Source organism: Haliotis cracherodii, unplaced genomic scaffold, assembly GCF_022045235.1.
Source record: "Haliotis cracherodii isolate W230 unplaced genomic scaffold, xgHalCrac1.p SCAF_14, whole genome shotgun sequence".
Taxonomy (NCBI): Eukaryota; Metazoa; Mollusca; class Gastropoda; order Lepetellida; family Haliotidae; genus Haliotis; species Haliotis cracherodii.
Genome location: NW_027266269.1, coordinates 20,099,362 through 20,113,455, shown reverse-complemented (window position 1 = coordinate 20,113,455; position 14,094 = coordinate 20,099,362). Strand labels below are relative to the sequence as shown.

Here is a 14,094-nt window from a genome sequence, read left to right as displayed (position 1 = left end):
AGTCTATGTATTATGGTCTCTGTCTGAATATGTCACATCTTCAGCTCCCTGCAATCGAGGTTGTGAAACATTTCTGCTGTAGGAATATTACATCCGCTGGGATATCCCTTGTCACACTGCCTGGCATGGTAGGCAAACGCATATTCCATACACCACATAGGTATACTTCCTAATACACACTGTCGAAATCCCCGCGGCTCCCAATATGGCCTGTATGAACAGTAATCGGCCAACCTCGTCTCTTTCCGTAACTGCTGCAGAAATGACCGCTCGTCATTCGTGACAACTCGTGTTATTCCGGGACAAGCAAGTCTACCCATAATTCCCTGTATGGCCGAGGGCGCCATTTTGGAACACAAATGTAAACAAACACTCAAACCTCGTGTAATCGATGTACACCGTGATGCTTGATTGCGATATGCTTACCTCGTGTATCGATACATTGTTCTCAATCACCTCTAACTCGGAAATCCCGGTCGAAATCCACCTGAGCCATCCACAACGAGGACGTCAAGTATTTCGAAAACTCGATTGACAGCCGAAGGAAGGAAGAGCAGCTTGCAGATGCCAGGTACGTAGCAGGGCTTCGAGACATAATGTTCCATGATTTCTATACAGAGATCTTATGGAATGGATTGATTTAGATATTTTCCTGATCTCCATGTTACTACTGTAAACGTCAAGGGCCCTTTTAGTTTTGTTGTTTTCGGAAACCCTTTGTTATTATTATGATCAAGTGTTTGTTGTGACATGATATTTCTATTTGGGATTGCATAAGAGCTACAGGTGCAGGACTTTTAAGGGTCGTGTCCTTATTCTCAACATAACGCTGGGATTTGATGATGAGGGTTAGTTACCAAGGGTATAAATCTGGCAAAGTGCATGTCAAACAAAACGTGGCATTCAATTCCAATCATGTGTTGCCACCTGAACCACCTGAAAGTGAGATATGGATTACAATGAATAATGACAGCTTATCAATCTTTAACAAATTCACACTGAAACATTGAAAGGATAAAGACAAGTTAGTTGTTTTCTGTTTCAGCATGTTCAGGGTTTGTGGGGAGGTTCACAGGCATTCTCAGGGAGGATACCAAGTATTGAGTGAGTATTTTTGTTTTTGATAAATACAAACTACATGTATTCATCATGGTATATTTCAATGTAATGTGAAACATCACACTCACAATAGTCCAGCTCTGTGATGGCAGCCTGTAAATAATTGAACATGGACCAGGCAATCTAGTGATTGTTATTTTCAGCAAAGATCCATGCCCTCAGAGTATGATGACAACCTAGTCTGACCACTCAAATCATTAGTTGATTAGTGTTTGCAGCGGTAGAAACTAACACTTTCAGTCCACTAGTCCTAAAGTGATAGCATATAGCAAAACCTTTAAAATGTCAAAATGACTAGTGCCAATTTCTAACCCTGGTGTTTGGATGTTGTGTTTGTGTGTGTATGTATGAGTGTATTTAGGTTGGTTTGTTGTTTAACGCCGCACTCAGCTATATGACGGCGGTGTGTAAATAATCGAGTCTGGACCAGACAACCCAGTGATTCATATCATGAGCATCGAGCCACGGAATTTAGATCAATGACATGCATCAACCAAGTCAGAGAGTCTGACCACCCGATCCCGTTAGTCGCCTTTTACGACAAGCACAATGGCCTTTTACGGCAAGCATGGGTTGCTGAAGACCTAGTCTACCCCGGAATCTTCACGGGTCGAGTGTATTTAACTTAAATCATGAATCTTATACTTGTTTCTCTGTGCTTTTACTATGTAACCCAAATGTTCTCTGGAATAATAAAGTATTCTCTTATTTATATCATTTCTGAACAAAGTGTCATATCAAGGTTAGATCTCTGTCAAAACAGTGCCATGGAAAAGCCAAACAAATAGCCTAGAAAAAAAGTAAATACTGCATTGCATTAATCTGCATTTCAAGAAAATGTGGCAATAATTCATGGAATGATATTCACCTCGGTGAGGATCTCTCTGCATTGTCGAACAAGTTATTTCCTATGTAATGTATGTGTTGAATGACCCTGACTTTGTTGTCAAAATATTGTTTTAACATTTGTTGAATATGGGGATAAATGTCATCTCTGAATGTTTGACATGAATTATTATGATTAGGGTAGTTCTAAGTCGGAATCACAACCGGGGTTTTTTCATTTGAATCAAATGTACAACATGTACAGTTTGGACATTTCTGTGATGTGAATGCTACTTATGTTTGTAGAATGTCCGCATGAATAAAAGAGACAGTCATCCGTGCAGCATCAATGCAAAGAAAGACCATAGAAGAGCAACAGTGTGTGGTAAATATTTTGAAATTATTCTGTTTGGTTCATATGGTTATTTTGCAAATATGTCTTCAGTTTGTTCCTTATCGCTGTAGGCACGGATGTCCTATTATCTAAGGCACTACAATTTTCTGTGCAGAGTTGCATCTCTTGGGCTTAGCAGAAACCTATAGTCATGGGTTCAAATTCTGGTTCTCCCCGATTATGTTGCTAGGTTTGTCAGCATTATACACACACTCGTGGGATTCATCAAAGACCTGCATCACTTAGGACTTTCTTCCCACATCAAACTAACATGCGGTGATATATCTGGAATACTGTTCAAAGCAGTGTTAAAGCCAAATCATTCATTTAACACTGCATCCAGCAATAGTTTGGCTATAAGACAAGGATTGTGAATATATATTTTTCCATGTTGATGAGTTGAAACAATCACTAAATGACATCTCTTTAAAAGATTCCCAGCATTCCAAGCCTCATTAATAGATAAGGTTGTGATTGAGTAGGCTCATTGATCACATGTAATCATACCACAGTGATGTGGGATATTGTCCATAATAGTTATCATCGGTTTGTCTGGACCGAGTTCATAACATTAGTCACTGGTTTGTCTGGTTGAGATTTGAGATGTGATTATCTTAAATGTTTAGCATATAACAAGACTCACATATGACAACTTAAGTGATTTTGTTGCCTTCTATCTGTAAGTACATGTGGCAACAATTCTTTTTGATTGCTAAAATCTTTTTACATAATGCTGCAGAAACTGAAGTCCTGCTTGAGATCCCTGGATGAGTACTCCAGGTTGACAGTCTGGAAGGACCAGACAAGGGAGTCCTAAACAGAGGCTGCACCCCTTCAGATATCAGAGGTGATTTGCAGACAGCGATGATGAGGGTCCTGTTATTTCAATGGAGGCCGACCGAGAAATTGTATGCCAAATGGTACTGGGACACACAAAGGCTGGTCTGGCTAATGTGAGAAGACCAACCAATGCCAAGCTGGAGTGTAATTCTTCCAGGACATTCAGGAAATTCTTGTAAACACTTGAAAGGAATGATAAATGGGACTTATTGTCTTTAAATGTGGACCCAAACACCAAATGGAAAGTTCACAATTCTACTAACACAATGCAGCAGAGATAGAGTCTAACTGTTATCCCCTCATCCTGGTTCCTGTTCATCCATGGCAATATAGAAAGAAAAGGAGGATTGAGGGAAAGTAAGTTATCTGAACTGGTGAACATAATCCGTAGGTACTGTCAAGCGAACAGTTATCACACTCTGTTATGAGTATTGAAGAATAGGATGAAATTGCATACTGCATCAGGAACCATCATGTGAACACTGTTCAATGTGCGATATACTATAGGCATATGAATAAAAGAAATTGATAATTTGATTGTTGCTTATGTTTCATTTACCAGCTGTGTAATTGGGGATGTTTCATGATTTTGCCTCAGTTTAATAGCCACACTTATCTTATGAAACCATGCATTGCTTGGGCATCTCAAGATAAATAACACATGTTTCCTTTGCTCTGAAAACGATGACACATTGATCTGTTATGTCAAAGGTTAAAGTCACAAACAGACAAAAAGTTTGTTTGTGGTCTAACTCTTCCTTTGGGCAGGGGTCGAAGTTGGAAAAAGGTCGTGTGTGATCTATATATACTACATTTTCCCTTAAATTGCCTTTTCTACAGAAGTCTTAGTAACTCTTATACATATACTGGTTACATTACTTCCATATTTTGGTCAATGATATGTTGAATTCTACCAAAGGACTGCATATTTGGTTTATGTGCTGGATAGCTCTTTGAAATGTTTTTGAAATATTTATCACTGATATTGAAAGTCAAATTCACACTCAAAAGTGATAACTCATGAGGGGTTGAAGTGTAAGATCAAGGCAACAGTGAAGGGGTCATTCATAAAGTATTTCTGCAATTATAACTAAAATGCCTATTTCTGGAGATATTTGTGAAGTATTAAGCACATCGTTGTTATATTATTTGAATACACATATATGTGCAGTGGTTACAACTCCAGTGTCAAATTAACTGTCAATCCCATTTAATAAAATAATTCACAGTATCTGAGGAAGAGCTTACTGTAGTACCATAAAACTAGGGTGAGGCAAATGTCAATGAAGTTAGTATTTTGGATATAACAAGTACATGTACCATTACAAATAGTCTTATTATCATCTCACTAGGACCAAGGCCCAAGTGAGCACATTGTCAATGACTTTTTCTTTTTCTCAGTACAAACTGGAAGTCTGGACATGAAATTTAAGGATATCATTATACAAGAACTGATGTTTGTTCATTAAATACCATTAACATCCGAAAAGGACAAAATATGAAATTGAACAATTTTCTTCTCCAAAAATGTTTTAGGAGGATATTTACCATTAAAATAACACAGAATATTGCAACAGGTATCTGTAATGCACAGGCTAACATTATTTACCAGAAGCAAGTCATGAAGAAAATTTGCACCCGGATACCTTCCGGAAACCTTCCGGAAACCTTCCAGATGCCTTCAACAACCTTCAAATTGCTTGGTATTTTCAAGTTAATTTTTTTATGTGTTTCACACTTAAGTGAACAAAATGCACCCCCCAAATTTTGACATTTTTTTTGGAAGGTTTCCGGAAGGTTTCCGGAAGGTATCCGGGCCGGATCCAAAATGGGAAGGTATCCGGAAGGTTTCCGGAAGACGGAAACCTACACTTTTTTTGCTGTGCAAGTTACATCTGCCGTAGAAGTTCCAGCTGATACATGTAAGTCTTGAAATGAAAACACAAGTCCGTCCGTGAGTCCATAACGTTTTATTGTGAGCTATTCTCTAAAAGTGCTTCGACTCCCAGTTCCAAACACGTAGTACCTCATCAACAATCCACATACCTCTAGTGCAGTGGTCTTCCGGAAGATCTTACTCTTGACCGGATTAGACAACTGACGAGTGCACGCCCCACCTGTGACCTCGTTGCAACCCTCATGAGGTGTTTGCCAAAGGGAGAGGGGTAGGAAATGTGTGCTCCAGCCCTGCAGGGAGCTCTCGACACACTGTATACTGCATGCTGTATACAGTATATTGCAGTTGATATACTGTATACTGCATGTGATAACTTATTAGCGGAAATGTTACAACTTTCAAGATTCAAGATTCAATTTGCATTTATTTCATATACAACAGACCGCCGTCATTTATCACTGGAATACTGCTGAGAGCGGCGTTAAAACAATTTCTTTTCATAATGGAGCGCTGCAGTCATTTAAAATAGAACCGTATACATATTTAGTACCAACTCACTCACTCTGTGTCGAATATTCAGCAGAAAATATATTATAAAGTAATATCATCATTATTTATGTTACTTATCCTCAACTGAAGTAGTCCTCAACACTATACGTTCAGAGAAGAAACCGATGAACATATTATCAATGTAACATACATTAATGGAAATAAGATGAACAGTTGATTGAACAAATGATATTATTCGGTCGAACATCTATCAGCCAATACTACATTATTAAATTGTGAGACTACAGTGATTTTTGCAAGGCTACTCTCATAAATGTCATGACGCATTTGAGGCCAGGGTTCTTCTACACTCGCATTAATGTGCTGACTTATTATTGCGTTAATTTCATGATTTACAGTATTCATGAAGAACATTTCACGTGGGACCAACATAGGGAAATATGACTATCGACTTCTTCTTTTTATTTAGCTAGCTCAAACGATCTATTGGTTTGATTTATTGTTATGGTATCCACAAAATAAGTTAGATCCGTTTTTCCGTTTTTGTTGTTCTTTGTGTAACGCCGCACCAGAGACCATATTATATGGTCTCTGGCCGCACGTAGCAATATTCCAGTTTTATGACGGTTGTCTGTAAATAATCGATTCTGGACCAGACAATCCAGTGATTGATATCACGACCACCGATCCACGCAATTGAGATACAATGACATGCATCAACCAAGTCAGCGAGCCTGACCACCCGATCCCTTTAGTCGCCTCTTACGACAAGCATAGTCGTCTATGACGGCAAGCATGGGTTGTTGTAAATCTATTCTTAACCGGATCTTCAAAGGTCAAGTGGGATTCAACTGATATGTTAAGATGAAATAAAACTGAATTACATGTGCTGTTTACATATCAAAGTTTGCCAAATTGTTACAAAATGTTTGGCCACAGCAAGGCTACGTATTCACAACTTATTGTGGTAGGCACAGTATAACTCATATTCCTCCTTGTGGGTCACCTGCTTGGCAATATGGGACGTGAAAACTGCAGGGGGTGAGGGCAGTTAAGTTGATGGTACAGACAGATAACAGACATTATTTTACAAATGTGAAACCTCATTCCACAAAGGAAGAGGCGAAAGCTGAAACTTGGTGAGATTTACAGAACAAATTAAAGGCACCTATATCTAGTTTCTTACTGACTCTCGAGGATACATTTAATAAAACTTCGTGTGTGCGACACGGCCACCAGTCTCTAAATTTGGGTCACAATCATTCTGTCTTCTTTCATTTGTCATCTGAAATACCATCCCTTCGTGCACTTGTGCTTCCTACTCAAGTTACCAAACACATCCTGTTTACGTACACGTGCAAGATATATATTACGCCGAGGAGAATTTACGCTTATACGTTGATACGTCTAACTCCTGGCCTGGTACGCAATGTCATATTTCTTATCGCCAGGGATCACAGGTGTGATACCAGTCTCCCTCAAGGAGACGTCTGATTACGTGAGTGAGTGAGTGAGTGCCTGTTCCACTGGTATGTCCGGATCTGGGTACGGGTCACCGGCTTAGCGTCACCGATCTAGATATATCTATGCAGAAATAGGTCATCCCTGCGGATAGCGTAATCTCGATTAATGTATTCAGGAACCTTTCGTGAACAACATTTACTGAAAATGCTACCGAAGAATCAAACGACTTTAAGATTTGGCTTCTGTGGTGGAATCATTCTAATATTTCACATAACCGTTAACGTACTTCTTGAATGATGTCACGCCATTCATTCAGACAGATCTCGAATATATGTTAATATCTATTCGAAGACAGCGGATTAGATGTCGCGAGGCCGGTTCACAATCCGTAAAAGCCTGTGATATGCCATGAATAGCCCATTACATCTCGTATATACGGTACTCCACACAGAGATTAACGAAGGGCATCTATTTGATTAGGGGTTATTTAAATATCTATAACAGCTGTGTGTCAGTATATCCAGTTTCTGTCAGTGCAGAAAAATACCAAGTCGGTCAGCTGTGAATACGGTTCTTCAGCATCGGACATCAGCTGACCTTGACACGCACATTTCAGCGCATTTGAAGCTACTGAGAATGCAGAGTTGGACGTACATTCTGTGGTAGCGCTCGCGGCGGTGTTGACCAGAGGCTATCAGCAGTATTTCCTGTCAAGGTTATTTAGGTCCGTTGTGTGTGTGTGTGTGTGTGTGTGTGTGTGTGTGTGTGTGTGTGAGAACGGGGGGATAGATGATGGGTTTAACAACAAGTAAGGTCATCTTGAGCGGGACGGTTTTCGTAGGTAATAGATGGATTAGCATATGAACTATAATTCTCTTTAGGTAGAAAGAGATCCACTTACTATCTCGTAGTATAAATGTTGCAAGAAATTGTATTTCTGAAGACATCACGATACAGTTTTTTTACGATGCATCACGTCTTCACCAGCGCTTGATAACAGCCTTGTGTTTGGGTGTTTCAGTAGTTTAAATTGCTGTTCTTGATGTTGTTGAATAAACTTTGATACTATGAACAATATAAGGTTATATGAGAGTATGACTTTAGAATGGTAACATGCGTTAATGTATATATATATATATATATATATATATATATATATATATATATATAATAGGATGACATAAATAGAACAATGACTAGTACGTCCAGATTAGTGTATAGACAACACTTAAAAGTAGATGAAAGAACACAATCGTCCGGAATACAATGTATAATTCTGGTGCACTTCCATGTGCATACAATAAGCTTACGGGTCCCGTTTGGGTCGGTTTGGGGGGCAGCTTAAATATCCATAGAGTAGGTTCATCTCGGAATCTCCCATATAACTGGGGCTCCTCTTCAATTTAAATGGAGTTACTTGTTTCTTTCAAAACTATATAGTTTTAGAGACTAAGCATTAGTCTGAATAGATATCACCAGTTTGGAATTTGAAACTAATCTGTTTACAGTAACAGAACACTGTTTATGTGTCATGTGTTTATGTGTATACAAAATGTATATGCATATACTATCTGTCAATAAACACCAAGATAACCTTCTACAAAAATAAGTTTTAAAAGCCGGTTGATATTCTTTTGCGTATTTGACGATTATATAACTTTCGAAAGTATAAATCCTTTTCCTATACTCAGACGTTCCTGAGCCTTGCGCTTTCCTAATTATTTTGACTAAAATTATTACCGTTATCATTGTATTTGTTAATGGGAAATATGCGCCGATCAAGTACGTGCCATAAATTAAAGCGACATTGTACGATTCCGAACTCATCGCGAGACTGTGTTTATGAATCACTGTCAAATAGTGGTGACGTATAGTGGAAACAGTACGCGAAATCGCGCATGCACAGAACGGGAAATTTGGACAAGGCATTAAGCAATCCGCATGCGTAGAACGATTGATTTCAGTACTTCCTCTAAGCGCTTCGAGTACAGTGTCAAACTCGGGCCTATAATCTAACACGCGAGAACTGACCAATGAAATCTGAGAAGTAGGAATACCGGTAGACGCTGTTGCTTGGTTGACAATGCCAATCAAGAAAGGGAGGAGCTTGATGATATCGTTCACATTTTCGTGTTTGCAGTGTTTGCAGTGTCATTGTCACTTTCAATGTATACTTTCTCGGCAGTTTGTTATCACAAAGCCTAGAATTGTGTAGCATGTACTGATTTGCTGCAGTATATTCTTATCCAATATTTGATGGAATGTTAATAGAGTGTGGGATTATTTGTGTTAGTCCATGAAGTAACATATTTCTTTCTCAGTCGCACTCTTCATACAATATACATCCCAATGTGCTCTGCATTACTAATGGTGTATCAATTAAAATAACCATTTGTATTTACTGCTTTGTGATGCAGCTGGTTTCGATGGAGGGATATGTAAATGACTCCACGTTTTCTTTGTAGAAGAGGAAGTCCCCAAATATTTCATTTATGCATTGTGGAATATTTCCCATTACACAATGTTAAACATAAGTGCGTTCAATACAGGTGCAATGGTTTCATGAACAATGATAGAACCACAATGTCTTTTAAGATATTTAAAGCCGACTTAATGGATCGCTAGATCAGGTTCGGTGGTTTGATTGATAGCGTTTAGTGTGCATCAAGTACAAATTGGAACAGACATTGTGTATTTATATAGGTATTAATATAATGTATTAATTTCCATGTATAATCAAATCACTACGTGTAAATATAATGACTCCAGATTAAATAAGATATGTTACCTGTGTTACACAGTGGAGGTTCATATCCAGGTTTACAACCAGTCAGGCATGTCCCATTTAGAACAGAACATGGGGTATCGTCCTTACAACGTCCACATCCTTGGCAGGTAGGTCCATAGAAATGAACTGCGCACACTGAATGGACGAAGATTATCTCAAAGCCTTGCCTTGAAAGGATGAAATTACCACATCACAGGATATATTCATTTTTTAAACCGGTTCAATGACAAAATACAACATATTTTCTCAACAAAATACGTATCCTAAGACAATGCTTGAAATTGGATTAAAAGTTGAATGTCAGATTAAAATCTTTCATGGTGAGATTATTTTGTAACAAGTCACATGTTTAAAAGGTGATATGAAGTATGGACTGATTCACGTATAGAGATGTACAGATCAATGTGCAGTCTCGCTCTTGGAACTGCGAGGGTATAACTTCAACTGTAAAACGTCAATAGTTATAATCGCTTCTTCTCGCAGTTGCTTGGCTGATGTAGATTTTAATTGCATTTTTAATTGCCTTCTTGAAAGCGACTTGGACATCTTATACGACTTTTGCAGTACAGTAATCTTAACAATGTTCCAAAAGACACTGTAAAGACAATTATGGTGTAAATACCATTTCTCTGATATAAGATCAAACCTAGATTCGTTATAAAGATATATACAAGACATATGAGAAACATTTTGCATGAAGCGTGGATTGTCTCACTCTCTTGCGCCTAATTGTAAGTACTAAATAATATCTGGTACATTCTCTGTTAAACTATACGGATTGGTCTTGAATGTGATAGAATGAGATTAAGTCCATTTAATGCGCCACATTCCATTCATTAAGTAAATGCTCTTGGAGCTACATAGTTTTAGCAAATAATGATAATGAAAGGGGGGTAGAGTTGATAGTGTTGTCTGTAAAGGTATGTTTTCAGATGAGCCTTAAAGGATTAAAGCGATGGCGACCGCTCAAGATCAGATGGTAGTTTGTTCCATAGGAAGCCCCGCACTAGAAAGATCTCTTACCAAAGGTTTTGAGACGGGTTTCCTGGACTTGTAACAGGTGGTTATTCTGAGAACGACGAGATCTTGAAGGGTTGTATTTAGGTAGTAGTTTGTGAAGATATAATGGGGTTGTTACCATGTAGCATTTGTAGGCCAGGGTTAGAAATTTTTCATTCAATTCTGGCTTTGAGTGGTAACCCGTGCAGCGACATCAGAGCAGGTGTTACTGGAGTCCATATCTTACAAATACATTTTGTGGATTTTTAATTAGGTTATGATTGAAATCAAATTGTAAGATGTAGCTACCTTGACGCAGTGGACAACGAAAATAGACAAATGACAAACACACTGATTTCGGTCATTCACAGTAATATGAATTCAGACCAATCATTATGGTAAGACTAAGGTAACAATAAAACATTTAGGTAATGTTATAACTAAGAAATATATATATGGCATACACACAATGTGTTGTGACATTTACGGAACTACAATTTCAGAACAATCATTTGTAAAGAGAGGGAGACACCCACAATTACATGCCTAATTCACCATATGTCAAGAAACATTTTCGCACATGATTACATATTCGACAAAAGAGATAACTTGAGGGAAAACCATTCTCACTACTTTCGAAAATATACGTAATTCCATTCAAATGAAATCACTTCCGTTCTACTGATAAAAAATCAGGTTTGTGAAAAGGCATCGCCACACAGTGCGATTTGGAATTATAAAATAGAAAGGAAAGTCTATGTTTATATGATCTTCCTTTTTAATGTCATCATTTCCTGTTGAGGTATATGCAATTCGACTTCAAACAAAATGTCCCATATTTCTCTACAACGATCAGCAGCTACCAAGTACATTTACACATCATGCGTAATAGTTGTTGACATGAAATTTGATTACCTTAGAGATCATTACCATAGTGTTTTACATGAGACCTTACAATAGAGATAGATATTTATTAAAATACAACACTGACGGATCTTCTAAAGTTATAGTAAGTTTGACACTAGCTAGGTGTTACACATCGTATTTAAACCCACAGCGTGACAGAAGACACCGGGCATTTCAAACGTTGTTAATAGAAGCGAAAACAGTCATTTCCACCAACATAACGTCTCGTCACGATATTGCTGAAATATTGTAGATGTGACGTCAAACTTTAACTCACTCACTCACTCCACCATCATAACAAATTTCATCTAAAAGCAGAGTCCATTGCATTATACCGACTATATATAAAATAACGTCTCACTTCTACACAAAGGGCGACTTCAACCCTGTTGACATCCTTGTGTGCATGTTCCATCATCCTTCTTACAGTCTGGCGTCCCGTTACACTGACCACACGTAGAGGAACACTGGATGCCATAACGACGTTGGCGACAACCTGTATGGATAGGTAGATAAACACGTCTTGACTTTATACTCTCTGTTTTAAGAAGGAAAACTTGAATTGATGACAACCTTTACATGAGCCATTAAATGCGAAATTAATGTGTTTAACAATTACCTAGTGTAAAATTCACTATTATGGCATCAGTTGGCACTGCTTGTGAATGGATTTCCATTCATCAGATTGTTACAGATAAACAATTGGTAGAGACTATTGTCAAACCTTGCTGGCATCCTGGACCTTGTTTCCCAGCAGCACACCCACTACTACAGTGGCCAGTCTCCTTGTTACACGCTTCAGAGGCAGTTAGACACTGGCACTGTTTGTTACAGTCAGATCCAAACCAACCATTGTTGCATTCTACAATATACAATACACACACACGGACATTATATGTTTTTAGCTGTGTTTCACTATTGTCATTTGAAAAATCACAATCACAAAACGTTTTTACTGTACAGACAATGTGTGTTTAATACAACTTAATTTAGAATTACGTTTATACCTGACTTTAAGTGAGAAAATCTACCAGATGGACGATTTCCTAATACCACATTCTGTCAAACCTTGCTGACACCCTGGTCCGTGTTTCCCGGCAGCACATCCATTGCTACAGTTGCCAGTCTCCTTGTCACATACTTCAGCTGTATTCTGACACTGACACTGCTTGTCACAGTCATCTCCAAACCATCCATTGCTGCATTCTACAAGTACACATACTATGAGATGCAAATCATAGAACACCTAATGGATCTGATCCAATAGATGTTTGTCATTTGGGACCCATGTTGAATAAATATATATCCTGATTATGTACTCCAACTAATACACTTTATACGTCAGTGCTGTTTGGGCTGCATGTACCCCGACGCTTCGGCTGTGGACTTTTGGACCAGTAGTTGAAAGTAAAAAGTGCAAACTGTTCACTACAGAAGCTCAAGTGCTAGTCATGGAAACCGCGTATTTGGCTGTGCTTTGAGATATATGGGGGAGGTGTGACGTAACTTTATAAATGGAACGGTTTCTTCGCCTCGTTCTTTGGTCTGTCCATTTATACACCGATACAATATTGTCATTAAACCTCTATCTGTTACTTTTAATGTTATTATTTAAAGACAGCTCTCGTTATCATATCCTATGTTCGTGTTTATATTCCGATGTTTTTATTTAATGATATAAAATAATGATATGTATTGCTAATAAGTAAAATAACATGTCAGCATGACAACTCACGGAAGATCTGCACCTCACATAATGACAGGTACGGTCCATCGACACTTATTGTTACAGATGAACCATTCAAAGCTTCGACACATGTAATATCTAGAACAGTTTGTTGTCTGTTGTCTTCAGACAATGTGTAACACAGCTGGTCACCAACCTTCACCTGAAGGCCCACGTTGCGGTCAGTCCCTGTAAACAACAAACATCATGTGATGATACAATATGTATATAGGTATAATGTGTTATGCCGATTAGGGCCTGGTGGCATGTGTAGCGGCATAAATGCATTTTTGAATTTATCCTTTTGATGTTGATAATTGTCGATCTATGGCGTCTGAACAAGTTGAATTTAGAAAAACAAGCACAATTTGTAGAACATTGTGAGCAATAGTGTGATGTGATATATTTTCAAGACATTTCTTGGGTTACATAAAAAATGTATCACTGAATCATATCTTTGCATCCAAATTGCGGAGATCGATGCTCTTGATGTTTGGTCGACACTAGACTATATACAGACTCGCGGCATATAGCTTGAATATTGCTTAGTCTGCGTTCAACAACAAACCATGAAATCTCCTAAGAAAGCAACCAATTGTGTAATATTGAGGGATGGAGGCTTAGGA

The 14,094-nt window shown here is 38.2% G+C and overlaps 1 pseudogene; it reads right to left on the bottom strand.

Annotated features, from left to right (window-relative positions):
* LOC139460268 (uncharacterized) overlaps positions 1 to 14,094 on the bottom strand; it is a 152,346-nt pseudogene that overhangs the window by 104,125 nt on the left and 34,127 nt on the right.